The following is a 16,640-nucleotide window of genomic DNA, read 5'->3' as shown; positions in this document are numbered from 1 at the left end:
TGAAGGGACTGAAGGCAGATGTGGTTATGCTCCAGGCGACGCTTTTGAGGGTGGCAGATCAGGTTAGGCTGAGAAAGGGGTGGGTCGGGCAGGTTTTCCACTCGGGGTTGGATGCAAAGAATCGAGGGGTGTCGATTTTGGTGGGGAAGCGGGTGTCGTTTGACGCACTGAACAACGTGGCAGACAATGGAGGTAGGTATGTGATGGTGAGTGGTAAGCTGCAGGGGTGCGGGTGGTATTAGTGAATGTATATGCCCAGAACTGGGACGATGCCGGATTTATGCGGCACATATTGGGCCGGATTCCGGACCTGGAGGCAGGGAGCTTGATAATGGGGGGGGGACTTCAACACGGTACTGGATCCAGCATTGGACCGCTCCAGGTCCAGGATGGGTAAGAGGCCGGTGGCGGCCAAGGTGCTGAGGGGGTTTATGGACCAGGTGGGAGGAGTGGACCCATGGAGGTTTGTCAGGCCGGGGGCCAGGGAATTTTCTTTTTTTTCCAACGTCCATAAGGCCTACTCCCGGATTAGACTTCTTTGTTATGAGCAGGGCACTAATCCAGAGGGTGGAGGACACGGAGTATTCGGCCATAGCCATCTCAGACCATGCCCCACATTGGGTGGAGCTGGAGCTAGGGGAGGAGAGGGACCAGCACCAGCTGTGGCGCCTGGATGTGGGCTTGTTGGCGGATGAGGTGGTGAGCGGGCAGATCCGGGGGTGCATTGAAAGCTATCTAGAAGCTAACGATAATGGGGAGGTGCAGGTGGGGGTGGTCTGGGAGGCGCTGAAGGCGGTGATTAGGGGAGAGCTAATCTCCACTAGGGCCCACAAGGAGAAGAAGGAGAGGAGAGAGTGGGAAAGATTGGTGGGGGAGATTTTAAGGGTTGATAGGAGGTATGCAGAGGTCCCAGAGGAGGGAATACTCAAGGAGCGACGATGCCTCCAGGCCGTGTTTGACCTGTTGACCACCAAGAAGGCAGAGGTGCAGTGGAGGAAAGTGCAAGGGGCGGTGAATGAGTACGCGGAGAAGGCTAGCCGGATGTTGGCACACCAGCTTCGGAAGCGGGAGGCAGCGAGGGAGATTGGGGGAGTTAGGGATAAAGGGGGGAACACAGTGTGGAGTGCGGTGGGAATAAATGGGGTATTTAGAGACTTTTATGAGGGGCTATATAGATCTGAGCCCCCGACGGAGGAGGGGGGTGGGGGGGGGGAAGCGTCGATTTTTGGATCAGCTGAGGTTCCCGAGGGTGGAGGAGGAGCAGTTGGCTGGGCTTGGGGCACCGGTAGGGCTGGAGGAGCTGACTAAGGGGCTGGGGAGTATGCAGGCGGGGAAGGCACCGGGGCCAGGTGGGTTCCTGGTGGAATTTTACCGGAAGTACATGGACCTGCTGGGCCCTCTATTAGTGAGGACTTTCAATGAGGCGGGGGGGGGGGGCCCTGCCCCGAAAATGTCCAGGGCGCTGATCTTGAAGCGGGACAAGGACCCATTACAGTGTGGGTCATATAGGCCAATCTCTCTCCTCAATGTGGACGCGAAGCTGTTAGCGAAGGTGTTGGCTACCAGAATGTCCCGGGGGTGATTCACGTGGACCAGACGGGTTTTGTTAAGGGAAGGCAGCTGAATACCAATGTGCAGAGGCTCCTTAACATAATCATGATGCCTGCAGTGGAGGGGGAAGCAGAGATAGTGGCGACGATGGACGCGGAGAAGGCCTTCGATAGGGTGGAGTGGGGGTACCTTTGGGAAGTGTTGAGGAGGTTTGGGTTCGGGGAGGGGTTCATTAGTTGGGTTAGGCTACTTTACGAAGCCCTGGTGGCGAGTGTGGCCACAAATCGAAGGAGGTCGGAATACTTTCGGCTGTACCAGGGGACGAGGCAGGGGTGCCCCCTATCCCCCTTGCTATTTGCAGTGGCAATTGAGCCTTTGGCTATGGCTCTAAGGGAGTCCAGGAACTGGAGGGGATGGGGAGGAACACCGGGTATCGTTGTATGCCGATGACCTGTTACTGTATGTGGCGGACTCTGTGGGGGGGGATGCCGGAGGTGATGCGGATCCTCAGGGAGTTTGGGGACTTTTCCGGGTATAAGCTCAACGTGGGGAAGTGTGAGCTCTTCGTGGTACACCCAGGGGACCAGGGAAAGGGGATAGACGAGCTTTCATTGAAGTGGGCGGAAAGGAGTTTTCGGTACCTGGGGATCCAGGTGGCCAGGAGCTGGAGGGCCCTACACAAGCTCAACTTGACGAGGCTGTTGGAGCAGGAGTTTAAAAGGTGGGATATGCTGCCACTCTCCCTGGCGGGTAGGGTACAGTCGGTGAAGATGATGGTGCTCCCAAGGTTCCTGTTTATATTCCAGTGCCTCCCCATCCTGATCCCCAAGGCCTTTTTTAAGAGGGTCAATAGGAGCATCATGGGATTCGTGTGGGCGAAAAAGACCCCGAGGGTGAGGGGGTGTTTCTGGAGCGGAGTAAGGACAGAGGAGGGTTAGCGTTACCTAATCTGTGTGGGTATTACTGGGCTGCCAATGTGGCGATGATACACAAGTGGGTAATGGAGGGGGAGGGGGCAGCGTGGAAGAGGCTGGAGATGGCATCCTGTGTGGGCACGAGTCTGGGAGCGCTGGTGACAGCACCGCTGCCGCCGATTAGGTACACCACGAGTCCGGTGGTGGCGGCGAATTTGAAAATTTGGGGGCAGTGGAGATGCCACAGGGGGGAGGTAGAGGCTTCGGTTTGGTCCCCGATCCGGGAGAACCATCGGTTCGTCCCGGGGAGAATGGATGGAGGGTTCCTGAGCTGGCACAGGGCGGAAATTAGAAGGATGGGGGATAGGGGAATACCTGTTTGTAGATGGGACATTTGCAAGCCTTGGGGCGCTGGAGGAAAGATTTGGGCTTCCCCCCGGAAATGCCTTCAGGTACATGCAGGTAAGGGCGTTTGTAAGACGGCAGGGGAGGGGGTCCCCGCTGCTTCCAGCACTCGATCCAGGATAGGGTGCTCTTGGGGGTGTGGGTTGGAGAGGGCAGGGTCTCGGTGATCTACCAGGAAATGCAGGAGGAGGAGGAGACCTCGGTGGAGGAGCTAAAGGGTGAATGGGAGGAGGAGCTTGGGATGGAGGTAGATGAGGGTCTGTGGGCTGATGCCCTGGGTAGTGTTAATTCTTCGTTCTCTTGTGCCAGGCTTAGCCTGATACAATTTAAGGTTCTTCACAGAGCGCATATGACAGGGGCGAGGCTGAGCAGGTTCTTTGGGGTGGAAGACAGGTGTGGGAGGTGTTCGGGGAGCCCAGCAAATCACATCCACATGTTCTGGGCGTGTCCGGCACTGGCTGGGTGTTGGAGGGGCATTGCGAGGACTGTGTCTAAGGTGATGAACACCCCGGTTAAGCTGAGCTGGGGGCTCGCACTACTTTGGGTATCGGACGAGCCGGGAGTGCAGGAGGCGAAAGAGGCCGGTATTCTGGCATTTGCGACGCTGGTAGCCCGGCGGAGGATTCTGCTACAGTGGAAAGATTCGAGGCCTCCAAGCGTGGAAGCCTGGATCAGCGACATGGCAGAGTTCATTAAATTGGAGAGGGTAAAATTTGCCTTAAGAGGGTCTGTGCAAGGGTTCTTCAGGCAGTGGCAACCGTTCGTAGACTTTCTAGCGGAGCGTTAGGAGGTGGTCAGCAGCTGCAGCAACCTAGAAGGGGGGGAGGGGGGGGTGCACTTTGTGTTTTCTACTGTGTTTGTAATTGCTTAATGAGGGGTTTGTATATTGGGGGGAATTCGTGATGTAGTTGTAAGATGTTTATTTATGTGTTATTTGTTTTTCTTTTTTCTGTAAGTATGTAAAAATTTGAATTAAAATATTTCTTAAAAAAAACATTTGACTTTCTGATGGCACATCAGCGAAGGATGATCATTAGTGCTGCAAAACATCAGTTGTAAACCTACTCTATATGCAACACTTCTCATGTCCACAGGTGAATCTTGCTGCAGTTTCTTTTTTATTAAATAAACATTTTATTGGGGTATTTATGGTTTTACAACGACAAAAAAATATGAAATGTACATGAATTTATAAAGATAGTGCAAAAGCCGTCTTCCTCCCTTACAGGTCCCACCTTTATTAACCCCCTACTCTCAGCTAAACTAACCCCCCCCCCCCCCCCTCTCCCCCTTCTGCTGACGATTAATTTTCCGTCAACAAACGGCTGCCACCTCCGAGCGAACCCTAACAGTGACCCTTGATCAGTGAAATCGTGGCCTGTGACATCGTCGGGGGAAGCACCCCACGCTTCCTTGTCTCATTGAATGTCCTCAACAACAGCGGCCCCAACGTCCCAGAGAATGTTTTATAGAACTCCACTGGGTACCCGTCCGGCCCCGGGGCTATACCCGACTGCATAGCCTTCAGACCCTCTGCTATCCTTCCAACCCAATCGGCGGCCCCCAGCCCTTCTACCAGCCCCCCCCCCCCCTCCCCCCCCACCTTCGGGAAATTTAGCCCCCCCTAGGAAATGCCTCACCCCCTCCGGCCCAGGTGGGGGTTCCGACCCATACAGCCTACTATAAATCTCCTTGAATGCCCTTATTCCACCCCTGCTGAGTCTCCAACCAGGTTCCCGTCCCCATCCTTAACTTTCCCTACCTCCCTAGCTACCTCCCTCTTTCTAAGCTGCTGTGCAAGCATTCTGCTGGCCTTCTCTCCATGCCTCATAAATCGCCCCCCTCGCCTTTCTCAGCTGCTCTACCACCCTCCCTGTGGTTAACACAAGCCGAACTCCGCCTGTAGCCTTCGCCGTTCCCTTGAAAACCCTGCCTCTGGGGTCTCCGCATACCTCCTGTTAACCTGTAATATCTCCTTTACCAGACGGTCAGTCTCTGCCCTGTCTACTTTCTCCCTGTGGGCCCGTATCGAGATCAGCCCCCCCTCTTACCACCGCTACCGGGAACTTCCCGTGTCGTTGACTTCAGGTAGTTCTGAATACATTTCTTCAGCCCGCCACCACACACCTCTTCGTCAGCTAAAAGTCCCATGTCCAACCTCCACTGCAGGCGCTGGTTACTGTCTTTACTAACCTGTAGGTCAATCCAGTGCGGGGCATGGCCTGAGATTGTGATCGCCGAGTACCCTGTGTCCACCACCCCCGTCAGTAGGGCCCTGCTCAAAATAAAGAAATCAATCCGAGAGTACACTTCATGCACGTGTGAGTAGGAGAACTCCTTCACTCTTGGCTGCCCAAATCTCCATGGATCCACCCCCAATCTCCATGGATCCACCCCCCCCCCCCCCCCCCCCCCCATCTGCTCCATTAACCCTTTTAGCTCCTTTGCCATTGCAGGCACCCTGCCTGTCCTTGAGCTTGACCGGTCTAAACCAGGATCAATTATTGTGTTGAAGTCCCCTCCCAATGCTAAATCCAGGTCTGGGATCTTCCCCAGCAACCTCTTTATAAACTCCACATTCATCCCAATTTGGCGCATACACATTTACTACTACCACCTGCACCCCCTCCAATCTCCCACTGACCATAATGGTAACCGGCCCTCACCACATCCGAAACTATCCTACCCGCCTCAACCACTCGCTTATTAATAGGATCACGACCCCTCTAGTTTTCGAGTCCAGCCCCGAGTGAAAAACGTGTCCGACCCATCCCTTCCCTTAATCTAATCTGATCAGCTACTCTAAGGTGCGTCTCCTGTAGCATTACCACGTCCGCCTTCAGTCCTCTCAAATGCGCGAACACGCGTGCTCTCATAACCGGCCCATTTAGCCTTCGTACATTCCAGGTGATCAGCCTGGTTGGGGGGCTGATGATTTGCGAGGACTGATGGGTCAGTGTGAGCTTTCTGAAGTGAGTGGGCAATTATGATGCAAGAGAAGGGGGGCAGTACCCAAGGAGAGAGAAGCAATTACAATGTCAGCTAGCATGGGGGTCTGGAAGTGAACTCTTGGGGAATCTTGTTTTGTTTCAAGGAAACAAGTTGTAACAGAACGTGAGTGATGTCAATGATTTAAAATTGCAATTAATATTCCCAGTCACTGGCTTTGCTGATAAAGTTTCATAATCAAAATCTCTTGTTGAAGTAATGATCCAACCATAAAACTGATCTGGCTGCATTTTATAAACAACTGTAGGCTAAACAAAACATCAATGTGTGTTTTCTGATCTCCAGATTAACATGGCTGTTTGGGTGAGATTGGCGTCAAATCTGTGCAGTAAAGCAACTCTCGCTACCATTGGATGAGTAAGACCATAAGTAAGTGAGGGCTACACCAACGAGCTGGAGAACGCAATGGTTAATTTGTGTCTAAGACTTCAGAGAGATCTAGGAGGATGAGATGGTATGATTTACCCAGGCCAGAGTCATAGAGGGTTTCTAATTGTGATTTTGTTATCTGGTGTTTTATTACAAATCAGAGCAAGTCATAATGACCTTTTAATATTTCACTTGGTGAGGCCACATTTGTTACAATGCATACTTGTTGAACAACCTACTTTCAAAATGACATCACTTACATTTTAGGGATTTTATTCAAGATATTCCTCTTGGTTTCATATACCCAACCACTCTCATTGGGAGATCTTGAATTAGAGGATCCTTTCATTTAATATTTAAGTAAGATACAAGATCTAAGAGTCAAATTGGCAGCCCTTGCTGTTGTACTTCAATTTGTGATCACAACTTCAGAAGACAATGATATACATCCTCGTGCAGCACTTAACAAAACAACAGATTAACTATTTACACTAGTAAAATGCAATGGAATATTGGCATGAACGGTATATTTTCAGTAATTGTTAGTCCCAATAGTGAAATGGCACAAATTCTTGTCCTATGCTAACTCTCAACATAAGACCATGAGATATAGGTGCAGAATTGGGCCATTCAGCCCATCGGGTTCTTCTCCTCCATTTGATTATGGCTGATAGGTTCCTCATCCCCATTCTCCTGCCTTCTCCCCTAACCCCTGATCCCCTTATTAATCAAGAAATTTTCTTAATAGCCAAGAACACCAGATTTGTGCTTGAGGTGCTGTTACCTACAGGGCTACAGGTCAAGAGCTGGACAGAATAGTTCTTTCTTAGAACATAAGAACTAGGAGCAGGAGTAGACAATTTAACCTCTCGAGGCCCGCTGCACCATTCAATACGATCATTGATGATCTCATGATGGTCTCAACTCCAGTCCTGCCTGTTTTCCATAACCCTTCAACCCATTACTAATTAAAAATTTGTCTAACTCCTCCTTAAATTTACTCACTGTCCCAGCATCCACTGCACTTTGGGGTAGTGAATTCCACAGTTTCACAACGCTTTGGGAGAAATAGTTTCTCCTCACCTTTGTTTTAAATTTCCTACCCCTTATCCTGAGACTCTAACCCCTCATTCTAGAATGCCCCATAAGACGAAGCATCCGTTCCATGTCAACTTCATCCATATCTTTTATCATATATAGGTTGAGCATCCTTATCGGAAATTCCAAAAAACAAAAGATTCTGAATTCTGCACTTTTTTCTTTTGAGTTCAAACGTGATGGCATGAATGGGAAATCCTACAAGGCTCCTGGGCAATGTACAGTTCCCAATGTGCACCGCACATGCACAGTTCTCAATGCGTGCCGCACCCGTGCAGTATATTCCAAAAAATTCCAAAATCTGATCCATGGCCCTAAGCATTTCGGATAAGGGATGCTCAACTTGTACCTCAATGTGATCTCCCAACGTTCTTCTAAATTCTAGAGAGTCTAGGCCTAAACTGTTCAACCTCTCTTCATAAGACAAATCCATCATCTCTGGAATCAATCTAGTGAACCTCCTCTGAACTGCCTTCAATGGCATTACATCTTTTCCCAAATAAGGGGACCAAAACTGCACAATACTCCAGGTGCGCGTTCTTACCAATGCCTTGTACAGTTGCAACAACACTTCCTTTCCTTTATACTATATTCCTTTAGCTATAAATGCCAACATTCCATTTGCCATCTTTATTACCAGCTGTACCTGCATGCTCGTTTTCTGCGATTCATGCACGAGGTCACCCAGATCCCTCTGTACTTGGGCACCCTGAAGTCTCTTCCCATTCAGATAAGTTGCCTTTCCATTTTTTTGACCAAAATTGATGACCTCACATTTATCCATGTTGAACTCCATCTGTCACATTTTGGCCCACTCTCCTAACCTATTTATATTCATTTGTAATATTCTTATTTCCTCATTGCAACTTACTGTCCAACCCATTTTAGAGTAATCTGCAAATTTGGCTATAGGACCTTCTAGCCCTGTATCCAAGTCGTCACTATAGATTGTAAATAGCTGGGGCCAAAGTGACCCAGGGCTTTTTATATTAAACCCTAGCTGCTAATAGTCCCTCAGCAGAAACTCTGTCCTTGTTCTATATATGTTGTTGGTACCTACATAGACCACAACAACTGGATCTTTACCCTCCCAAATAAAGATAATCCTTCTAACAAAACAGTTCACTTCTTATTTGACATAAGACCACTAATAACTGTATATCCTTAACTACTTTTCTGGTTTATTGTTTTGATGGTCCTGGATGCCCTCCAATGTTCATCTATGTGGCCATTATTTATGTTAGTCTAGGTGAACATTTGATCATGGGTGAAATCATGTCTTTCCTCTCATATGTCCAGAAGGGTTGATCAGATTTCAGAACATTCCCATTCTGAAACCATATTTCCTAAAGCCAAATGTAGAGGCCCTTTTGCCACCCACCGAGATCAACTAACTTTCCACTCTATGGGTAGAATTTTAAGGATGGAGAGTGCTTGCCCCCCTCCATCCTGAGAATTGGTGTGTAACACGCTACCTTTGACTCTCGGAAGCCTTTTAATGTTCACCTGAGTGTTGATTGGCAGTGGGTGGGACTTCCATCTGCCCTTGGAAAGAAGTCCTGCCTGTTAGAACTGTTGGTCAATCAGATTGGCCAACAGCTCCCCAACCCATCCAGGCATGGCACTGTAGTGGCCACAAGAGGTACTGCAGTGCTCTGCCAGGAACTAAGTCCCAAGAACTTATCTCAAGATAAGTCCCGAGAGTCTAAGGGGAAGAAGGGCATGGGATGACCTGGGAGGTGTCCAGAGGGAGACAATCGAGGTGTCCAGGTGTAGGCTGGGGGAGTGGGAGGGTTGGAGCTCCAAGGTCCTGGAAGTCTGAAGGGGCCTTCAGATTGAAGACTCGGTTTATTTCTCTATCGACCGCTCTACTTGCATCCACTCCTGCCAATCTAAAAATTGAAGGTGGATGGGAAAAGGGCCTTAAGTGGCTACTTAGTGGCCTTAATAGGTAAAACACCCTGCCTGTCCAACCATGAAATTGCATCTGGGTCAGGGGAGTGGGATCCTGGGGGAATTCCATCCATGCAATTATACCTGCCCCCTGCCTTTGGGGAGTGGGAGGGGGGGGTGCGCAGTGTAAAATCTGCCCTGTCAAATCAGTAACTGATTGGTAAAGCTCAGCTACTCGTTTAATAAGATGAGTAACATTGGAACAGGAGTTGGCCATTTTAGCTTCTCAAACCAGATCCGTCATCCACCATAACGGATCTGCAATTCAACTCCTGGTTTTGCCCCACATCCCTGAATAACTTTGATTATCCAAAAATCTGTCAATCTCCAATTTAAAATTAATAATAATTCTCATATCAATTCTCATTTAGGGACCGTGTCTGCGTGGGTCTCACGCCCATAACCCAAAGATGTGATGGATAGGTGGACTGGCCTCCCTAATTTTCTCCTTAATTGGAAAAATTGAGCACTTTAAATTAAAAGAAAAACTCTCATTTGGGGAAGAGTGTTGCAAATTTCGAACACCATTTGTGTGTAGAAGTGTTTTCTAATGACACTCCTGAAAGATCAAGCTTTATTGTTTAGGCTGGTCAGAGACTCCCGAACCAATGGAAAGTTTCTATCCACCAATTTCCCTTGTAATCTTGAAAATTTCAATCAAATTGCAGTTTACTTTCTAAATTCCAAGGAATCCACCCCTAGTTTGTTTAACCCTCCTTGTAATTTAATCCTGGGAGCCTATGCATCATTCTGGTAAATCTATGCTGTATATCCCAAATGGCTCACATATCCTTCCTCGGGTGTGGTGCCCAGACTGAACACACAATTTCAGGTGTAGTCTAACCAGGGCTTTATACAGGTGAGGGATGACTTTTACCCTTTTGTACTCTATGCCTCTTGATAATTCTGTTAGCTTTTTTGATCTTTTTCTGCACATACCCATGACATTTTAGCTATTTACGTACATGGATCGTGATGTCTCTTTGGACCTCCACGGTTTCAAGCTTTTCACCATTTAGAAGGTATGCTAGATCTATCCTTTTCAGGTCCAAAGTGGACGACCTGACATTGAAATCCATTTGCTGCAGCTTGGCTCATTTGAATCATATTTATTTCTTTATTCTTTCATGGGATGTGAGCATTGCTAGCAAGGCCATCATTTGTTGTCCATCCTTAACTGGCCTTGAATTGAGGGCAGTTAAGAGCCAACCACATTGCCATGGGTCTTGAGTAGACCAGATCAGGTAAGGATGGCAGATATTCTTCCCGAAAGGATATTATGGTGATTTTTTTTACAACAATCAACAATGGTTTCTTGGTCATCATTATACTTGTAATTCCAGATTTTTATATCTATGTTATGCTATCTTTCTATTCATCTGCACTGCTGCCTATTTTTGTGCCATCAAAGCCATTCATAGATACAGTGAATCGTGGCGCATCACGGTGGTGCACTGGTTAGCACTGCAGCCTCATGGCGCTGAGGTCCCAGGTTCGATCCCGGCTCTGGGTCACTGTCCGTGTGGAGTATGCACGTTCTCCCAGTGTTTGCGTGGGTTTCACCCCCACAACCCAAAGATGTGCAGGGTAGATGGATTGGCCACACTAAATTGTGCCTTAATTTGAAAAAATGAATTGGGTACTCTAGAATTTAAAATATTATACAGTGAATTTAGTTAGTATGTCAGACAAGAGCCTGTTCTCCCAGGAAATTGAAATAAAGCCCCGATTAGATTACACCTGGAGCTCTGCGTTCAGACTGGGCATCACACCTTATTTAGGAAGGATATATATTAAGAGGGCCAATACAGTGTCGATTTACCAGGATGATACATTGATTCTGAGGATGTCTGTGTTTCCAATGTGCATCACAGTTGGGTGCAGAAGTTCATTCAGCAGGGTCGATATGACTCAATTAATCACCCTAAACCTGCCGAGATATTGGGGCTCTTTAAAAATGATTATGTTGGGCATAACAGATTACTGTGGAATTCTATATTTTAATTTATAGTGTATTAAACAATGAAATATAAATAAGATGTACAAAGGGACCTGGGGGTCCTTACACATAGTACTGAAGGCTAACATGCAAATGCAGCAAGCTATTAAAAAGGTCGATGGAATGTTAGCCTTTATCATAAGAGAATTTGAGTACAAGAGTAGTGAGGTCTTACTTCAAATGTATAGACGCTTGGTTAGACTGCACCTAGCATCCTGTGTGCAATTTTAATCCTCTTACCTCAGAAATAATTGGCGGAATTCTCCGACACCCGCCGAGTCGGAGAATCGCCGGCGGGCCGCGCGATTCGCCCAACGCTGCCCCGATCGCGATTCTCCGTAGAGTGGAGAATCAGCGCCACTGGGGCCGCGTGGCTGGCGCGGCGCCGGTCGGGGTATGCGCCCACTCTCCGGCCCGGGCCAGCGCGCTGATTCTCCGGCCTGGATGGGTCAAGCGGCCGTCAACAAAAAGCCAAATCCCGCCGGTGTTGTTCGAACATCCTCTGAGCTGGCGGGACCTCGGCCTTGAAGGGTCTAGGGGCGGCCTGTTCGGGGGGGGGGGGGGGCGGGGGGGGGCCACGGAGGTGCGCCTCCATAGTGGCCTGGCCCATGATCGGGGCCCATCGATCAGCGGGCCAGCCTCTCTGCCACCCTGGCCTCCTTTCCTCCGCGCCAACTCCTGTAGCCATGCGCCATTTTGCGTCGGGGCCGGCGCGGGGAAGAAGGCCACTGCGCATGCACTAGTTGGCGTCGGCCCAACTGCGCATGCGCGGACCCCGCGGCGCCGGGTTCATGCCGGGATCGGCAGCTGGTGCGGCGTGGGCCACTCCAGAGCCACGCTACCCAACTGTGGGCCGCAGAATGGGGTCCCGGAACGGGCGCCGACACCGGAGTAAACACTCACATTTTTACGCCGGCGTCGGCACATAGCCGTCCGATGGGAGAATCCCGCCCAATATCATTGTCATAGAGGGAATGCAACGAAGGTTCACCAGACTTGTAACAGGGATGGCGGGTGTCTTAAGAAGAGATTGGGAAATCTTGATCTGTATTCTCTAGAATTTCAAAAAATTAATTGTAACCTACAACATAAAGCAAAGGACAGGATAGATCACAATGATTGTAGTGAATGATGGAGCAGGATTGACGGGCTGATTGGCCTACACTTGTTCCTATGCAGGAAGTAGTTTATATCTAGATTGCAGTTAGATATTTAACTATTATACTTAATGTGCATTGAAATCTGCATTAATTTGACATCTATATACGATTACATTTGAGGTGTAATTTCTGGATTCGGTTCGTGATTTCATCTTTCGCAAATTCACCTTTCGCAAATTTGTTTATCCGCGCAAAAGTCTTTGTAAATCAGTTCACCCACTGTGGGCCTAAATGTTGATTTATCTGTGGTATTAAAAATAGAAGCTATCTTTCGAAAATGCTGAAAAACAAAAAACTGCCTAAATAAGGAAAATGGAAAGTGTCCATTACTACTTTCTTGCAGTAGAAAGTGTACATTGGGCGCGTGATGTTTGTACATGGGTGCTCCTTGTTGCTGCAATTTAATTCCTGATCACTATCCACCTCAACGCTCAAGTGTGACAGATTTTGCATTGTTCTTGTTTTATTAAACTATTTCCCCAGTAAATTTCTCTTTAAATTTATTTAAATGTTTTATCCCCTTGATCCTTTATACACATACATTTTTAGGATGGCTGGAAACTATCTAATCAACTCCCATAGGGGCAGCACGGTGTGTAGAGTTTGCACATTCTTCCCGTGTCAGTGTGGGTTTTCTCTGGGTGCTCTGGTTTCCTCCCACAGTCCAAAGATGTGCGAGTTAGTTAGATTGGCCATGCTAAATTGCCCTGAGGTGAGGTTGCGGGGATAAGAGCGGTGGAGTGGGCCTGTGTAGGGTGCTCTTTGAGGATTGGTGCAGGCTCGATTGACCGAATGACCTCCTTCGGCACTGTGGGGATTCTATGATTGTAAATGCATTCATCGTTCGTGATTTTTCCCTTTGCAAGGTTTCACAGAAACAGAACCTCCTTTGAATAGCATGACTTAACTGCAAGCACTTACTTATTCAGGCTAAAGATTTCTGTGCCATTGAATAGGTCTATACCATGTCATCACTGTGAGTTTTGTCAGATTTCATTTTCTGAATTTTCAAGAAAGCAAATTACATTGTCTTGTGTTTTAAAAGTTTGACTAAGCTGGATCATTTGTGAACCATGTATTAGGCTGCAGAGAGATTGAGGATCAGAAAGATACGTAATACAGCAAGGTGAACATCACAGTGTGCTATATTTGATTATGGTGAGTGTTGTTGGATGAGCATAAACTTAATTTGAGGGTTCCAAACACATTTTAATTTATTGTCACTTCTACTGAGGTACAGCAAAAAGCATTGTTCTGCGTACAAGCCACAGACATATTGCTGGAGCAGAGATAGACACGATCTGAGAGTTGACTAGATATTCAGATATCTTGAAGAGGAAATGGAGTTTGGCAACGAGATCAATGAGAAGAGAGTGATTGAGATGACGAGCAAGATCTTCCGGCTGTTCAGGCTGGCGGGATCTTCCAGTCCCGCCGATGGCACACCCTTGCTGTGGGTGTGGGGTGAATTCAATGGGATATCCCATTGACATCACTGGGACTAGAAGGTCTCTCTACTGGCCAATGGTGGGCCACCTCCCGCTGTCGAAAGACACCCCTGGGAGGTCAGGGAATCTCGCCCCATGTTTCTTTATAAAGAGTGTGATGATGATGATAGTTTTGAATGTAGAAGAATGGTGACTGAAGAGGGGAATGTTTACAATGCCAGCCAGCATTGTGGTCAGCAAGGCAAGTTCAATTGTTTAGTGGGAATGGGTTTGATGGAGCAGGAGGTAAATGTCATGACAGGATAAGCTTGCAGAGAGGTGAGGTGGGCATTGCTGGCTAGGTCAGTATTTATTGCCTACCCCTAGCTGTCTTCTTGGACCACTGCAGTCCATGCAGTGTAGGTACACCCAGTGTTGTCAGGGTGGGAGTTCCATGATTTTGACTCAGCGATGGGAAAGAAACTTTAGAAACAGATAAAGGTCCAAGACTGGAGCTGAAGTGAGTTTGGGTGGTTTGGCTTTCTGGTCAAAGGAAATGGGAGAACTCACAAAGGGGCAACTGAATGGATGGCTTATGTCTTGCTAATGAAGAAATCCATAAACGCCTTGAATTTACGCATTGAAGGGGAAAAAAACAAAAATATGCTTTAAGGAAAAAGTTAGAAATAGGGAAAAGAAACTCAGGGTTATCATTGACATCTAGGAGAGTCTTAAAGTAGTAGACAGCTTTTGGTGGAGGAGATAAAGGTCTGGTAGTGATGTGGCCCAGGCAGAACTGGGTTCTGGGTGGCTAAGCCTACTTTATGCTGGTTACAATAAAGTCTCTGCTCTTTGGATTTGAGGGAACAAAGGTTGGACCTCTTGATTGGAAGCACTGCCTTGCTGGAGATGAGCAAATATGGCCAAAAGTGGCTTTGCAGTGATGGTTGAATGGTCTCCCACCGTGTATTGAAATTCCAGTTCTCTTCCCACACCATGTATTGAGGTGTTTATTGGATAAAAAATGACAAGGGACTGGATTGTTGCACTGCATCTGGCAGTTGTGCTAGTTACAATGGCAATGGCTCCAGGAGACTCGAGGAGTGCAGTATTTTTTCAGGAGTCAGCTTTTATACCTGCTTTTTCTAATAACCACTCGTTCATATAACATGAGGCAATGGGAATATCTCACTTCTGTTGAAGCCTGTAACTGGGTGGTGAACCTGTGGAATCCTCTACCACAGGAGACTGGTGAAGCCAACTCATTTAAGAAGGAAAAGATTCTCGACACTAAAGGTGTCAAGGAGTATGTGGAGAGTGTTGGAGTACAGCATTGAGACAGAGGACCAGCCATGATCATGTTGAATGGCAGAGCAGGCTAGAAGGGATGAATGGCCTAACCTGCTCCTATTTTCTATATTTTGGAAAGTTAATGAGGTCCTGAATTGCATTTCAAAGCATGCTGCGCCTACTTGTTCTTGGGAAATGGTTTGCTTTACAAAGGCAGCATTTTTTTCCCCAACCTTAGTTGCCCATAAGGTGGTGGTACATGCTTGTTGGCTGTTGTGTGGTACTACCACCATGCTACATGGGATAGACTTCGAACAGATCTAGCAACTCAAGACTGGGCATCCATGAGGCGCTGTGGGCCATCAGCAGCAGCAGAATTGTATTAAACCACAATCTGTAACCTCATGGCCTGGCATATCCCCCACTCTACCATTACCACCAAGACAGGGGCTCAACCCTAGTTCAATGAAGAGTTCAGGAGAGCATGCCAGGAGAAACATCAGGCATACCGAAAAATGAGGTGTCCACTTGGTGAAGCTACAACACAGGACGACTTGTGTTAAACAGCAAGTAATAGAACGCATCAGATCTAAGCTCTGTCGTCCTGCCACATCCATGAATGGTGGTGGACAATTAAACAACTCACTGGATGAGGAGACTCCACAAATATTATCCCCATCCTCAAATAATGGGGACCCCAGCACATATGTGCAAAAGACAAGGCTGAAGCATTCACAACAATCTTGAGCCAGAAGTGCCGAGTGGATGATCCATCTCCCCAACATCACAGACGTCAGTCTTCAGCCAGTACAATTCACTCCATGTGATATCAAGAAACGGTTGAAGCCACTGTATACTGCAAAGGCTGTGGGGCCCTGACAATATCCTGGCAAGAGCACTGAAGACCTTGTGCACCGGATCTTGCCACAATCCTAGCCAAGCTGTTCCAGTACAGCTACAACACTGGCACCTACCCGGCAGTGTAGAAAGTTGCCCAGGTATGTCCTGTATACATAAAACAGGACAAATCCAACCCAGCCAATTACTACCCTATCAGTCCACTCTCCACCATCAAAGTGATGGAAGGAGTCATTAACAGTACTATCAAGCAGCACTTACTCAGCAATAACCTTACAGATGCTCAGTTTGGGTTCCGCCACTCACTCAGCTCCTGACCTCATTACAGCCTTTGTTCAAACATGGACAAAAGAACTGAATGCCAGAAGTGAGGTGAGAATGGCTGTCCTTGACATCAAGGCAGCATTTGACTGAGTATGGCATCAAGGAGCCCCAGCTAAACTGGAGTCAATGGGAATCAAGGGGAAAACTCTCTGCTGGTTGGAGTCATACCTGGCACAATGGAAGATGGTTGTGGTGGTTGAGGTCAATTATCTCCACTCCAGGACATCACTGCAGGAATTCCTCAGGGTAGTGTCCTAGGCTTAACCATCTCCAGCTTCCTTCC

The sequence above is a fragment of the Scyliorhinus torazame genome, chromosome 1 (assembly GCF_047496885.1).
Source record: "Scyliorhinus torazame isolate Kashiwa2021f chromosome 1, sScyTor2.1, whole genome shotgun sequence".
In the NCBI taxonomy this organism is placed as follows: domain Eukaryota; kingdom Metazoa; phylum Chordata; class Chondrichthyes; order Carcharhiniformes; family Scyliorhinidae; genus Scyliorhinus; species Scyliorhinus torazame.
Note: the sequence above shows the minus strand (reverse complement) of the source record.